The sequence below is a fragment of the Asparagus officinalis genome, chromosome 5 (assembly GCF_001876935.1).
Source record: "Asparagus officinalis chromosome 5, Aspof.V1, whole genome shotgun sequence".
Classification (NCBI taxonomy): Eukaryota; Viridiplantae; Streptophyta; class Magnoliopsida; order Asparagales; family Asparagaceae; genus Asparagus; species Asparagus officinalis.
This window is the reverse complement of record NC_033798.1, coordinates 53,438,282-53,455,168: the sequence shown is the minus strand read 5'-3', so window position 1 is coordinate 53,455,168 and position 16,887 is coordinate 53,438,282.

Below are 16,887 nucleotides of genomic sequence, written 5' to 3'. Positions count from 1 at the left end.
CGGAGGACAGCTTGATGCTTGGGCTGGAGTTGGTGAGGCAGGCTACTAAGAAGATAGCCTTGATCAGAGAGAGGATTCTAGCAGCTCAGAGTCGGCAAAAGAGCTATGCCGATAAGAGACGAAGACCCTTGGAGTTTCAGGTTGGAGACTCAGTTATGCTGAAGGTGTCGCCTATGAAAGGCGTACAACGATTCGGACGACGGGGGAAGCTTGCGCCAAGATACATTGGACCATTTCATATTCTGGAGCGTGTTGGAGTTGTGTCATACAGACTAGATCTTCCAACATCGATGTGTAGTATACACAATGTGTTTCATGTTTCTATGCTCAAGAAACACTTGCATGATGAGGAGCAGCAGCGAGTATTAGATGCGCCATAGATTGAGCTTCAGGAGGATTTGACTACTGTCGAGATTCCGGTTCGTATTCTTGCCAGAGAGGACAAGAGACTTAGAAACAAGGTAATTCCCTTGGTGAAAGTTCAGTGGAACCGAGGAGGCATTAAGGAGATTTCTTGGGAGCGCGAAGAGGATTTGCGTGTGGATTGTCCTTCTAACATATGCATATTCAAAGAAGCCTCCATTGGATCTTTTCTCTAAGGTTGTTAAACCAAAAACTGATATAGAGACCAAAGCTCTGATACCAATTGTTGGACCCTAGAGGGGGGGTGATTAGGGTCAAGAGGCTCTAATATGCAATAAAAATTAAACACAAGCACACCACAAAACAGAAATGCAATCAAAGTAAGAGAGATAGAGTTAGGAATCGTTATCCTTGACGCGCGATGTGTTAACGAGGTTCGGCCCGCTAACCTACGTCCCCGCTCCCCACTCTCGAGGAGAAATCCACTACACACCCAGTTTGGAAGCCGAAACTTCGTCTACACAGTGATCCCACACGATCTCTCACTACACAGTTTGATCTCAACAGATCACACTCCCTCACAGTTGATCTACACAAGATCTCACTCACACAGCAGAGAAAAAGATGCAAGACTCTCTCTTTACACAGCCTCTATGGCAAAGAGAAAGATTACTAAAGCTGGGAAGTGAATCACACAAAAACCACAGAGAAAACAGATTTGAAAATTCTCTCAGGAAGACAGCAATCTCTCTGGTTTTTGCAAAACGTTAGAGCTACGGAAGAAGAAGAAGTCTGGGGTTTAAATAGAAGAAATTAACTAATTTAAAAACAAAACCCAATCTTCTCAAATAGGAAAATAATCTCCTTTTCAGACCCTTAGCTCAGACTGTGCCAAACACCATTAAGTGAAAGCACAGTGTTCCAGGCAAATGACCGTTTTAAAAAAGTCGCGGCTGACCGAAGAGAATTTCGGTTGACCGAAGGAAATTTCGATCGACCGAAAAACTACGTCGGTCGACCGACCGAAAATTCGGTCGACCGCGAACAACTAAGAAAAACCAGTAAACAAGCAGAGCCATCATCGGTCGACCGACGCGGTCGACCGATATAGAAATCGAGATTTCGGTCGACCGCACCGGTCGACCGACGACCTCTCTGGAAAATACTGACGAATGATCATATGTGCGGTCGACCGGTCTGGTCGACCGCATTCTGATACATTGTAGAAAATGAATTTATGACTTAACTAAAATATTTGCAAAACATTTATTTGACCTCTAAAATTATGAAACTTTGTAAAATGTTTTTAATACTAAAAACAAACTGTTTGGAAAAAGAATTTTGCAGATAGGTCCTCATACTTGTGATAAATAATATTTTGTGAAAAACGCTTAAAAACATAAGTATGAAAACGTGTGTGTGATTCCCAATAGCTTCAAGTAAAATCAGTAACTCTTTGCCTACATTCTAGCACTAGAGAGAAAATAAAAAACTAGCTAATATCCTCACATAGAATAAAGTTCTTGAGTCTTGATATAGCTTTAATTTTGATGAAGCTTCTATATAAATTTGTTGTTCTTGGAATAACATTGCTTCATCATTATGCCTCCTCCTCCTTTGGATATCATCGTTGTAGCATATATTCCATCCATCCTCCATAAATGGCACTAACAAGCTTGATAAATAAATTTAGTGCATTTGCACTCAATAAGCCATTAGTACCGTTAATGGTGGTTGTAAAACATCATCAAAACATAAGGGCTAACAGTTTATATCTTTAGTTATATTTACATTTAACACTAGAATGGGAATATTCATGCTTAATTCTTAATCTTTCGGAACACATGGTATATATATGGGGTGTTCCTTGTTTGGATTTTTCACCCGATGTACTAGTTCCACTAGATTAGGGTTCGAGCAGGAGTATTACCATTTTAGATCGTTAGATATAAATAATTTTATATGTTCATCTAGTAGTTCATATTTCGAGATCCGTATGATTTTCGAATTTCGAGGACGAAATTCTTTTAAGGGGGGAAGAAAGTAAAACCTCGTAACTTTTATGATGAATATATGTGAATTATTAGTAATAAATAATTCCTTGGTGATAAATAATCATATATATATATATGATGAATGTGATAATCTCTGTGTTTGAGAAACCATCAAGTGATTCTATGTGAGAGGAATCAAGTAAAATGACCAGCATATGAATTATCTCCCAGCAGGCAAATTTTCGCTGCACGGTCGACCGTGGCGGTTGACCGCGGCGGTCGACCGCGCAGCAGACAGGTTGTTTTCTCAGTTTTGGGTCTTGCGGTTGACCGCGGCGGTCGACCGCACAGCAGACAGGTTGTTTTCTCAGTTTTGGGTCTTAACGGGTTTCGGGTCGGGTTGAGGGGTTAGTATATAATCTAATGAACCCGAGAGAGCCCTCTTTGGATCTGAAAATAAAAACCCTAGCCCCCCCTCTTCCCCCTCAAACCTTAGTTTTCGTTTTTGGTGATTTTGGAGGAATTTTAAAGGGTTTTCAGCGGATTTTTGTTGGGTTTCAGCTAAGGGGATCACCCTCCTGCAGATCTAGGAGCTTATTTCTCACCAAAGGCGAGTAACATCTCGCCCAACTTCACCCTTTTTGTTTTCATGTTTAAAATTTGAGTTTTTATTTTGTTTTATGGGGCCTAAAATCGTATTTTATAGATACAATAGATTCCTTATGACATATGATATGAAAATCAAATGTTTCAGATTTTAAATCGACCGCAAGGGTTTCTGCTAAGCAGTGAACTTCTGCTCCGAGTACGGTCGACCGGGGCGGTCGACCGTCGCACAGTTCTGAGCACATAATTTTCTGTGATATTTTACATCTGGTTCGAGCATTTGCCTCGACCATCTGGCATTAGTTCCCAGTCTTACTAGGTATCTATGTATTAATGCATGATAGCTGATCTGGGGGTACAAATTGGGGATTTACACACTGATTTGAGTGTGAATTGATATAAGTAAATTTCACTATGTATCAAAGCGACATTTTCACAATTTCACAGTCCTCGTGTTGGACTATAATCCATAGAAGTCCTCGTGTTGGACTATAATCCATAGAAGTCCTCGTGTTGGACATTTGCTACTTATTCCATGAGTTTGAAACTACAGTATATAGTTCCTGTATCGGACATAGTTCTTAACCCTGCATATGACTTTCTTCCAGTAGTTTATGACATGACACTTATGTAGATTTTGACATGATATTCATGTAAGTAATAACATGATACTCATGTAGGCCATGTCATGGCACCGTATTTATGCTCTGATATTTGTTGTATTTCTTTTATTATTGTTCCTGTATTAGAACCTCAAGTTTGGTGTTTAGGGACTTACAATTTGAGATATAAGGTATGTACATGAGGGTTTCCTTGTTTGGATTATTTCGCTCGACGTACCTATGCTCGTGTTGTAAATTTCTAAATACTAAAATCCTCTTTAGTTAGATCGATGATTTTTGATCTATTACGTATTATTTGTATTTTCTTATACAACAAGCCCTGTGCCCTTGGGGTTGGTTGTGATGTTACTCGCTAGCGCTTTGACGCTCGTTGTCCCTCCCCCTTTCAGGTAGTGAGCCAGGAGCCCGGAGAGTCGCAGGTTGATGGCGATGCATTTTAGCTTCAGCTGTCTATTTAGTTATATATTTTCTTTTGGAGCTCCACAGTAGACTTTTGTTTAGACATTTGAGAGTCTATTCTAGAGGTTGTAAAGGCTGTGTGCCTTATTTCCTTCTTGTCAGATATTTGTATTTGAGACTTGTTGAGTATTCCAATCAGTCATCTCTTGTATTATCTTTTACTTGCTTTTGTACCTACACCTGTTGTTGACTCTACTAGATAGATGTTAATTGTGATGGTGAAACATGTTGTTGCACGGTGTGGTGCATGGCAGGTTTGACATTCTTGGTTTCACCTTGGACTGCAGCCTTGTGTGAACCCAGGGGCGTCACATACACACACCCACTTGAGCTTTTAGTATTTACATACATAGTATAACTAGGGTTATGAGAGATTGTAATATTGAGTTGTGCTAAATTGAGTTCTCATCTATTTTAGAGAACAATTTATTTGTATTGTGAGCCTAAATTGTAAGATCACATTGTATTACACTAGTACACCGAGAGGAGTATATGGTGAGAGACAGGGTTGTCCGAAGAGGAGTGGCGTCGGTAGTAAAAGCCTAGAGAGAGGTAGTAAATCCGAGCACTTGAGGGAGACACGGGCTAGAGACCAACACTTGAGGTGGTAGTTAGTGTGTATACATTGTGAGTGTTGTAGAGTTTTCGGTTAGCTAGAAAACCGAATGTGTAGAGAAGTTCCAGCTTCCAAATTGGGTGTGATGATAGTGGAGATCTCCTCGAGGTGAGGAGCGGAGACGTATCTCGTGGGGACCGAACTCCGTGATCATATGGATTGTTTGAGTTTATCATTGGCGTTCTTTTACATTCATGCTTATTATTTATATCGCCTTTGTCATTTGCTCTTAGTTTATATTGTCCACTATCTTGTTTATCTTGTTTATGTTTATATCACCCTTAGTTTCATATCCTTGCATATATATCTCATAATATATCTCTTTGCTAGGATATATCTATTTGTTCATATTGTTTATTCTTGCACATAACTCTTGTATATCTATCTTGCAAGAATAATTTGTTTTAATTGGCATAAAATCGGATTAGATTAGCATAAGACCCTATTCTCCCCCTCTCTAGGGTCCAACACATGGTCCCACGTTCTGAAGTTTTTAATTCCATACTTGAACCCCCCATAGCATCTTGAGAATAAAATTTTAAAACAAGGAAGAAGCTTAGTGTCTCCAAATTTATTTTATGAGGTGAGGTCATCTCCTGATCTACTTTAGATTAGGAGGCAATTCCTAATGAAATTACCCTAGAGGGTGGTGAATAGGGTAATAAAATAATAAATATGCAATAAATAAAATTCAATGCAACACAAGATACAAATTAAACGCTATGGTAATAAATAAGGAGGAAATTTAGAGAATAGTTATCCAAGGTGACACATCGATATGTTCACGAGGTTCAGTCCTCCGACCTACATCCCCGACCACCTCTCCCGATAATAACTTCACTATCACACCCGGTTTGGAAGCCAAAACTTCTTCACAATGATCTCCCCACAAGATCTTACAACCCTCACAACGATCTCCTCGAGATCAATCTCACCACACAATCACAAGATGAAATAAAAGAAAATCTCTCACAACAATCCTATGACAAGGATCAAGAGATAAACAAATCAAGCTTAAGGATTTGTGAGATGTAGAATTGAGAAACCAAAAACTTAAAAACAATTGAGAATGAAGATTTAAAAGTTTGAGCTCAAGAACACTTAGAAACAAAACTTAGGGATTTTTCTTTGCTTACTAGATGCAAATCACTACTAGATTATAATAATCAATCAGATCATCCAGGAATGGGGTCATGCTATGTGACGCCCCAGGGTTCACACAAGGTTGCAGTCTAAGGTAAAACCCGGATTGTTAAACCTGCCAAGCATCAAATACCATGCTACGATATGTTTCACCATCACAATCACTATCTCTCTAGTAGAATCAATAAATAGGTGATGGTACAAAACATGTAAATAATAGAAGAAGTACAAAATCAGATATGCACAGAAAAAATATATTAATAAATAAGCCCAACTAAAATAGAATGAAAATATCTCTGAGTCTGAAATACATTTTAATACAATGAGTCAAATGAAACCTCACTAGGGCACTCAGCCTCTACAAAATGAATACAACTCTAAAGTCTGAATAATAAAAATAACTATACAGTGGAGCTTCAGTTACTAAGACTGTGCGACGGCAACTATGCTAAAACTCCGTCATCCTGCGGCTCTTCGAAACTCTGATCTGCCTGAAACAAACAATTTAAACAAAAAGAACAACAACAAGAGTGTCAGAACGCTACAACAAGATCATCTCCATCCACCCCCAGGGGAAGGCCTGCTAGATGAAGTGGAGGCTCTATCTATTAAGCATAGTCTACCTATATCATTTCCCCCATATCTAATATAGTTAATATTTAGACGCCTACAAGACGAGACATAGTACATCGAGCGAAATAATCCAAATAAGAAAACACCCATATATATACCATATGTCTCAAATTATAAATCCCTAAATACCAATTCCAACTCTATGGATAAAAACAACACTCAAAAAAAAAATACTCCAAGCCTCAACTATATAGAACCAATGTCAAAATCTCGAACTACTTCTCAAGTAGTTGGCGCAATAATAAGAGAATATCATCCTACTTCTCAAGTAGTTGGCGCAATAATAAGAGAATATCATCCAACTCAAAAATCACCATAGGTCATATCATGTATGCCACAAATCAGCGCAATAATAAGAGAATATCATCCAACTCAAAAATCACCATAGGTCATATCATGTATGCCACAAATCAAAGAATGTACCCTACTCATGGGTATTCTAACATGGGAGTAACTATAACTAATAATACATATATGTGTACATCTCCTTGTGCAATACCGATACTCTTGTGATACTCTTACTCAAACGTTCTACGGCAATAGGTTTATGTTCAATACATGGACTGCAAAATCTAAAGTCCAACAGGAAGACTTTAATGGTTTATAGTCCAACACAAGGACTTCAACTACTATCTGTTAAATAAAAATAACTCAGATAAATGTCCAACACATGGACTACATATGATAAATGCCCAACACATAGACTGTAACAGGTAAAAGCCCAACACATAGACTGTAACAGGTAAAATCCCAACATATGGACTGTAATGAGTAAATGTCCAACACATGGACAATATGATTAAGGTCCAACACATAGACTGAAATGGGTAAATGTCCAACACATGAACTATATGATTAAGGTCCAACGCATGGACTGAAATGGGTAAATGTCCAATACATAGACTATATGATTAAGGTCCAACACAAGGACTGAAATGGGTAAATGTCCAATATATGGGCCGCAATAGACAAATGTCCAACGCATGGACTGCATATGATTAATATCATGCAATGAACAGATACAAGTAAAAGCGTATACACTATTCACTCTCATACCCCAGTGAATAAATCTAAGACTCATGTTCGTAGTCAACTCATGTACACAAATCTTAGATGTTAAACAACACTTAAGCATTGTATTATAACAATACAAGATCGAGGAACTCTCTCGAAAACCAAAACAAAGCCAAACAAACATGCACAGGCCCAAGATTGAGTGGCGGTCGACCGCACATGTACGACAGTCGACTGTGATGGGTTCCAGGGCCTACCCAGGCCTCTGTCCTATACGCAGTCGACCGTCACTCACATCGTGGTTGATCGTACCCGATAATTTTAGAACGTGCAGGTTTCTGCACAGTGTTGAGTTCATGCCGACTTGTGATTCAAACATGTTTAAAACATACTGAAACATATATAAAATATATAACAACACTTAAACTTTGATAATTACTTGCTGAAATTATCTCAAACATAAATCAAACTCTTGTGTTAATCTAATTAGGGGTTTTCAACCTAATTAACCAAATTCTTCAATTTAAAGTATGAACTTTTAACATATTAAACATAAGCATGATTGCCAAACATCTCAGAAATTTATACATTCATTAAATTATATTTTTAACACTTACGTATCATAAACCTAGGGTTTTCTCATCTTTAATCCACATGTAAACTCAATTAAATATCAAATTAGGGTTTAAACATGATTAGAACATGATTAACAAGATAAAAACAAAATTAAGAACAACCCTAATAATCTTGATCACGTTTCTATTATAAACAACAAGAAAAGCATGTAGATCTAACATTTGTTTCAGATCTAATAACAAAAATCTAATCTTTTTCACATTAGATTAAGATCTAAGCATGTAAACACGAATTAAACTTTTAAGCTAGTTATTTAACTATGGGGATGGGTTTGGATGCAAGTGATTTTACCTTTGCACCTGAACAAGCCTCTGAAACGAACAACAAATGATCTCTAGATGCCAAACATCACAATTCCTCACCTTCCTTCGACAAACACCCCGAGATCTCTCCTAAAACTCACAATTAGGGTTAGGGTTTGAGGAGGAAGGTTGTTGGTGTTAATCTCACTTGAAAGAGGGTTAAAAGAGCTTTAAAACGAGTATATATACATAGGGTAACAACTTGGTTCAGTATAAACAAAACTCAACCCAAAACAAACCTGGTAGAAATAGATTCGCCCAGCGGTCGACCGCCACAGTCGACTACGCAGGTTTCTGAGCTATGCTCAGACTAGGGTTTAGTAAAAATGCTATAACTTTCTCTTCCTATCTCGAAATGAGCTGATCTAAGCTTTGTTGGAAAGCTATTGAAGAGACCTACAAATTTGGTCTTCTATAGTTTTCTAAATTCTGACTATATCGATATGTAAATTATACAAACTCTTAACTGGTCATTATTTTTAGATTTTCACTCTTTTAGCCTTTGTGCATGTTTTGTGCATTTGCACTCATATTTTCACAAATATACATTGAATTGATCTCAAATCAATTCTTATCAGACTCAAACATCAAAATATATTATTTTCACCATATATCATATTTATCAATATTTATCACAAAATATTCAAATTTATGGGATTTTACATTCTTCTCCCCTTAAAAGAATTTCGTCCCTGAAATTCTGCAATCGTATCTTAGGAATTAATAATATGAGAAAAGCACTAAGAGGGGATAATCCAGACAAGGAAACCCTCTCATACACATCTTATATCATTAATCCCTAGATATAAATCACTAGCAATATCTATGCTTAACAATCTATAATGCAAATACTCTCACTTAATCCCTAACTGAACGGAACTAGTACGCCGGGCGAAAAATCTAAATAAGTAACCCCCCATATATATATCATGTGTTCCAAAAGATTAGGAGCTAAATGTTAATACCCCCATTCTAGAGTTAAGTATTAATATGACCATATAGAAAAATTTAAAATCATAAACATTGATAAGCTATAACCAAATCATTTTACGCACTCGAATAGGTGCGGGTAGTCTCCACTCGTATCCTCCTCGCGCTCCTAGAAGCCTCCTCAGCTCTTTTCCATCTCTATTGAACTTTAACTTAAGGTATTACTTTTTTTCTAAGCCTCTCATCCTCTCTAGTAAGAATACAACTCATGATCTCTACGGTAGTTAAACCTATCTGAAACTCAAAATTTTGATGCATGAATCACCCTCTACTGCTCCTTATCGCGCAAATGCTTCTTAATTATCAAAACATGGAAAATATCGTGTATATTCGACATCGATGTTAAAAGATCTATCCGATACGAAATGGCTCCAAAATGTTCAACTCTCATGAATGGACCAATATACCTTGGGGTAAACTTTCCCTGTCTACCGAGTCACTGAACTCATCTGCGGTATTTTCAATAAAACATAGTTCCTAATCTAGAACTCTAACAGTCATTATCTTTAGTCTGCGTAACTCTTCCAATGACTATGCACTGCAAGAATGCTTTCCCGAATCTCTGCTACCTTCCCTATAGTCTGCCTCACAAGCTCTTGTCTAAGCAAAAAACTTTTTTATAATTCTGCCCAATGAATAAGCAATCTATAATGTCTCTAATCTCGACTGTCTGCTATGCTCGCAATGCCAATAGCGGATGCTACTCGTGTTTTGCCTCCGATCTCAAAAAGATAAGGATGTCGTCGATAAAACAACTACGAACTGATTCTAACATGGATGGAAAACCCGGTTCATCAAATCTATGAATATCACGGGTGCATTGGTCAGCCCAAATGGCATGACAAGAACTCAAAAGACCCATATCAAGTCAGAAAATGTGATTTTGGAAATATCCATTTACCGTACTCGCAACTAAAAATAACTAGAACGAAGATCAATCTTCGAAAAATATTACGCTCCCCATAGCTGGTCGAGCAAGTCATAAATCCTCGATAGTGGATACCTGATCCGGATAGTGACTTGCTCAACTCACAATAATCTATACATAATGCATGTTACCGTCCTTCTTCTCCACGAAGAGGACCAGTGCTCCTATAAAAAAATGACTCCTGATAATAAAATCTAGAGTTAACAACTTATCTAGCTGAGTCTGTAGCTCCCCCATCTCAACGGGTGCCATATGATATGATAGGGTGCTCGGAATATCGGTATGGTGTCTACTGCAACTCGATGCAGGGAAACAACCTCTCTTACTGGAGAAAACATAGGTATATCTTGAAAGACATCCTGATACTCTGAGATGACTCCGGTCTCGCTCAAAACTACACCCCGATCCCGTATCATCACCTTCACGATGTATGCCAGAAATGACTCTGCATTCTGATTACCCTATGAGGTTGCTACTATCTATACAATCCCAATGAATGCTCACAAGCGTACTATTTTAGAAAAATAGCTGATACTTATATTATAGGATGATACCGTTTCATACCAAGAATTACGTTGAAATCCGACATCCACAAAACGACCAGGTCAAAGATGAACTCAAACTCATCTATACTGATGACACATCTCTTACATAAACTCTCTAACAGGGACACCTCCCCTAGAGGAGTAGAAACTAATAACAGAACGTCTAAGGGATGTGTAACTAACTGAAGCTTATACATGAAGGCATGAAATATGAAAGAATATGAAGTTCCTGAATCAAACAAGATTCGAGCTGGATAAGAATTTACTATGAAAACTTCGCTTGCACTATGCTCACGCGGTATGACTACATAAACTCTGCTGGTAGTCGGCGCCTGCTGTACTGCTAGTGGTGAAACACATGGGTCCATCTGACACTGATGAATACTCTGAATAGCGCAATTCTTGCCTATAGGCCCTTAAATCCTCGGAATAACCGGTAGTACATCTATCCTCCGATGCTGGTCGTAACCATGGCCCTAAGACTATTTACCCTGACCTCTGTCATGCTGGTCTCCTGCTGGTGTACTGTGACAATCCTTCGCTATATGTTTGATCTTGTTACAATTGTATCATGTATCCTAAATCCTGCGCTGCTCCGTCACTATCGAATCATGTTGTGCTCTCTTCTTATAACGTCTTTGTTGCTGATGGTAAAAATCCTTACCCCGTTGTTGTGTCCTCTAGATCCCACAATAGGTCTCTTGCTCTTATCATTACCATCATGCTAGTCTTGATTTTATAATTAACTATGGGCATATCTCACCGCCTTAATCGAACTAGCTCTAACTGCTTGTTAAAGAAGTAAACAAATTTTTTTCCAAATAAGTGATATTCATTGTCCCGGTAAAAAAAATGAAATCGTAGCTATCCTTTGCTTCTATTCCCCGGTGATGTCCTCTATGCTGAATATTTTTAACCTCTGGTTTGGTACTGAGTCTACGTTAAGAAATTTTCACATATTCCTTTTTATTTATAAGCTGCACATGAATCCAGTGTGCCCAACACTATAACGTTCTTAGTGTCTGATATCTTTACTATTCTTATAGAGCCAAGCCTCCTGCTCTGTGGCTCTATCAATAGATGGTTGTGGTGATGATAAAATCATAGGTATTGCCTCTTCAATAGGTATGACAAGCACAATTGGTAGTGCAATTCCAGAAAATAATACTACTGATGAAAACAGATGTGCCTCTTGCTCCTCGAGTGTTATAAAATCTTATTGCAAACGGTGCCATAAAATCGATCAAATACTATAGAGCCTGCTGTGGCTCAGGCTTTGCTTGCCCAGCTTTCCAGGTACGAGTTTTATCTTGACCGCATCCTCGTCCCAACATTTATAATATAAAGAGCAGAGCTTAATGAACATAGTAACTAGGAAATTCTTAGCGGACTCTATACATGAATCCTAAAAAACTCTATCCTAGCTCCACAATTTGACACAGGAATGATCCTAAGGATACTGGAACTAGAGCTCTGATACCAACTGTGACGCCCCAGGGTTCACACAAGACTGCAGTCTAAGTTGAAACCCAGATTGTCAAACCTACCAAGCACCAAACACCATGCTACGACATGTTTTACCATCATAGTCGCTATCTCTCTAGTGGAATCAACAAATAGGTGATGGTACAAAACAGGCAAATAATAGAAGTAGTAAAAAATCAGATATGCACAGAAAAAATATATCAATAAATGAGCCAAACTAAAATAGAATGAAAATATCTCTGAGTCTGAAATACACCTTAATACAATGAGTCAAATGAAACCTCACTAGGGCACTCAGCCTCTACAAAATGAATACAACTCTAAAGTCTGAACAATAAACATAACTATACAGTGGAGCTTCAGCTACTAAGACTGTACGACGACGACTATGCTAGAACTCCGTCATCCTGTGGCTATCCGAAACTCTGATCCGCCTGAAAGAGATAATTTAAACAAAAAGAACAACGACAAGAGAGTCAGAGCGCTACAACAAGATCACCTCCATCCGTCCCCAGGGGAAGGGCTGTTATATGAAGTGGAGTCTCTATCTATTAAGCATAGTATATCTATATCATTTTTCCCGTATCTAATAGAGTTAATATTTAGACACCTACAAGATAAGACGTAGTACATCGAGCAAAATAATCTAAACAAGGAAACCCTCATATATATACCATATGTCTCAAATTGTAGATCCATAAATACCAATTCCAACTCTATGAATAAAAACAATACTCAAAAGAAATACTCCAAGCCTCAACCATAAATCTCGAACTACTTCTTAAGTAGTTGGCGCAATAATAAGAGAATATCATCCAACTCAAAAATCACCATAGGTCATATCATGTATGCCACAAATCAAAGAATGTACCCTACTCATGGGTAATCTAACATGGGAGTAACTACAACTGATAATACATATATGTGTGCATCTCCTTATGCAATAGCGAAACTCTTGTAATACTCTTACTCAAATGTTCTGTGACAATAGGTTTATGTTTAATACATGGACTGCAAAATCTTAAAGTCCAACACGAAGACTTCAATGGTTTATAGTCCAACACAAGGACTTCAACTACTATATGTTAAATAAAAACAACTCAGATAAATGTCCAACACATAGATTGCATATCATAAGTGCCTAACACATGGACTGTAACAGGTAAAAGCCCAACACATGGACTGTAACAGGTAAAAGCCCAACACATGGACTGAAATGGGTAAATGTCCAACACATAGACTATATGATTAAGGTCCAACATATGGACTGAAATGAGTAAATGTCCAACACATGGACTATATGATTAAGGTCCAACACATGGACTGAAATGGGTAAATGTCCAACACATGGGCCGCAATCGACAAATGTCCAACGCATGGACTGCATACGATTAATATCATGCATTGACCAGATACAAGTAAAAGCATATATACTATTCACTCTCATACTCCAGTGAATAAATCTAAGACTCATGTTCGTAGTCAACTCATGTACACAAATCTTAGATGTTAAACAATACTTAAGCATTGTATTATAACAATACAAGATTGAGAAACTCTCTCGAAAACCAAAACAAAACCAAACAAACATCCACGGGCCAAAGACTGAGTGGCAGTCAACCGCACATATCGGTCGACCGCGATGGGTTCTAAGGCCTACCCAAGCCTCTGTCCTGCACGCGGTCGACCGTCGCTCACATCGCGGTTAACCGTGCCCGAAAATTTCAAAACGTGCAGGTTTCTGCACAGTGTTGAGTTCATGCCGACTTGTGATTCAAATATGTTTAAAACATACTAAAACATATATAAAACATATAACAATACTTAAACTTTGATAATCACTTGCTGAAATTATCTTGAACATAAATCAAACTCTTGTGTTAATCTAATTAGGGGTTTTCAACCTAATTAACAAAATTCTTTAATTTAAGGCTTGGACCTTTAAAATATTAAACATAAGCATGATTGCCAAATATCTCAGAAAGATATACATTCAATAAATCATATTTTTTAACACTTAGGTATCACAAACCTAGGGTTTTCTCATCTTTAATCCACATGTAAACTCAATTAAATGTCAAATTAGGGTTTAAACATGATTAGAACATGATTAACAAGATAAAAATTAAATTAAGAACAACCCTAATGATCATGATCACGTTTTTATTATAAACAGAAAGAAAAACATGTAGATCTAACATTTGTTTCAGATCTAACAACAAAAATCTAATCTTTTTCACATTAGATTAAGATCTAAGCATGTGAACACAAATTAAACTTTTAAGCTAGTTATTTAACTATGGGGATGGGTTTGGATGCAAGTGATTTTGCCTTTGCACCTGAACAAGCCTCTGAAACGAACAGCAAATGATCTCTAGATGACAAACATCACAATTCCTCACCTTTCCTTCGACAAACACCCCGAGATCTCTCCCAAAACACACAATTAGGGTTAGGGTTTGAGGAGGAAGGTTGCTGGTGTTAATCTCACGTGAAATAGGGTTAAAAGAGCTTTAAAACGAGTATATTTACATAGGGTAACAACTAGGTTCGGTTTAAACAAAACCCAACCCAAAACAAACCTAGCAGAAATAGATTCACTCAGCGATTGACCGCCGCGGTCGACTGCATAGGTTTTTGGGTCGTGCTCAGACTGGGGTTTGGTAAAAAGACTATAACTTTCTCATCGGACCTTGGAATGAGTTGATCTAAGGTTTTTTGGAAAGCTATTGAAGAGACCTACAACTTTGGTCTTTTACACTTTTCTAGATTCTGACTACATCGATGTGTGAAACATAGAAAATCTTAACTAGTCATTATTCCCAGATTTTCACTCTTTTGGCCTTTGTGCATATTTTGTGCATTTACACTCATATTTTCACAAATATACATTGAAATTTTCACTCTTTTGGCCTTTGTGCATATTTTGTGCATTTACACTCATATTTTCACAAATATACATTGAATTGATCTTAAATCAATTCTTATCATATATTTTGTGCATTTACACTCATATTTTCACAAATATACATTGAATTGATCTTAAATCAATTCTTATCATACTCAAACATCAAAATATATTATTTTAACCATATAACATTATCATTATTTATCATAAAATATTTATATTTACGGAGTTTTACATGTTACTAATCATCCTATAATAGCTTACTGGTCCACATCTCAAATAGGTCAAAGTTTGCATTACCGAAAAATTGATTGTTCACAACTCCTACGTGCATCCAATCCCCAGAAATAGTCTGTGAAAGGACTACACGCAATCCGATCTCGGCCTGGTCTGAACTCAGGCAAAGCTCAGGTGACGAAACAGGTCACTAGCTAAAGTGACGAAACAGACCATATGGTCCAACAAACCAACCCCGGGACGAAAAAGGTCACTGGTGCGAATCTGGAAGATAAATCAACAACCACATCCGATCATACGAACCAAGACTTTCCCATCCTAACATCTCTTGTTTTTCTAAGTTAACAAACATGACCTATAATAGAGTTCTGGTTCACCTCCTAATTTAGTCAACGTATCCACACATGTCACCAAGTCTTGTTCATAACGCGCAAGGCCACTAAGTCATGAACTACTAATAGTTCTCAATCACAAGAAGGAAATAATAAATGCAGCTAATTCTATGTAATTAAAACATGATATATCACGTAATTAAAATAAGAATCATAGAATCAACGGATGTTTTACAGATTAAATGTCGCGGTCAACAACCATCCATCACATATTCATAAACTAAATTAATTCAAAATAAATAATTCTTTTGCAAAATAAATTCCTTTCAAATTGTCTCTCATTCATAAACTAAATTAATTCAAAATAAATAATTCTTTTGCAAAATAAATTCCTTTCAAATTGTCTCTCACCATAATTATAAATAAATTCCTTTCAAATTGTCTCTCACCATAATTATTCTAAAAATAATCTTTTAAAATAATAAATTCATAAATTCAAAAATAATCTTTTTACAAGATAAATTCTTAATAATTCAAAATAGTCTATTTTCCTAAAATAATTTCTTTTAAAAATATTTATCATTCTAAAATGATTTCCTTTCACAAAATAAATTCTAAAAAAAATATTATAATTATTCTTAAATAATCTCGCTATCAAAATAAATTCTTTAATTTATTATAATTATTTTGAAAATACTATTTATCACATAATTACAATTTATTTAATATTATTCATCAAATCCACACAGATAATTATTAATAGATCCAAAATTCTAATAAATAACAGTTAAAAAATGTAAATTCGTACGACAAATATAAGAATTGCAATAAACTAATCTAGAATCGAAATCTTACGTACAATTAACAAATCTAAAAATTGTACGAAATAATAAACGAGAAAATAAGGATATTACCTACGAGGCCAAGGGTAAGTGGACGAGGCAACAACGCTGCTGCTGATGCGGCATGACGAATCTGAGTGGGTGGAGGGGTGCGACGTCACTGCTACAGGGGAGATGACGGCAATGGTGGCAGCGGATCTGGGCCAAGAGGATCGGTAGCGAAGTGGGGCT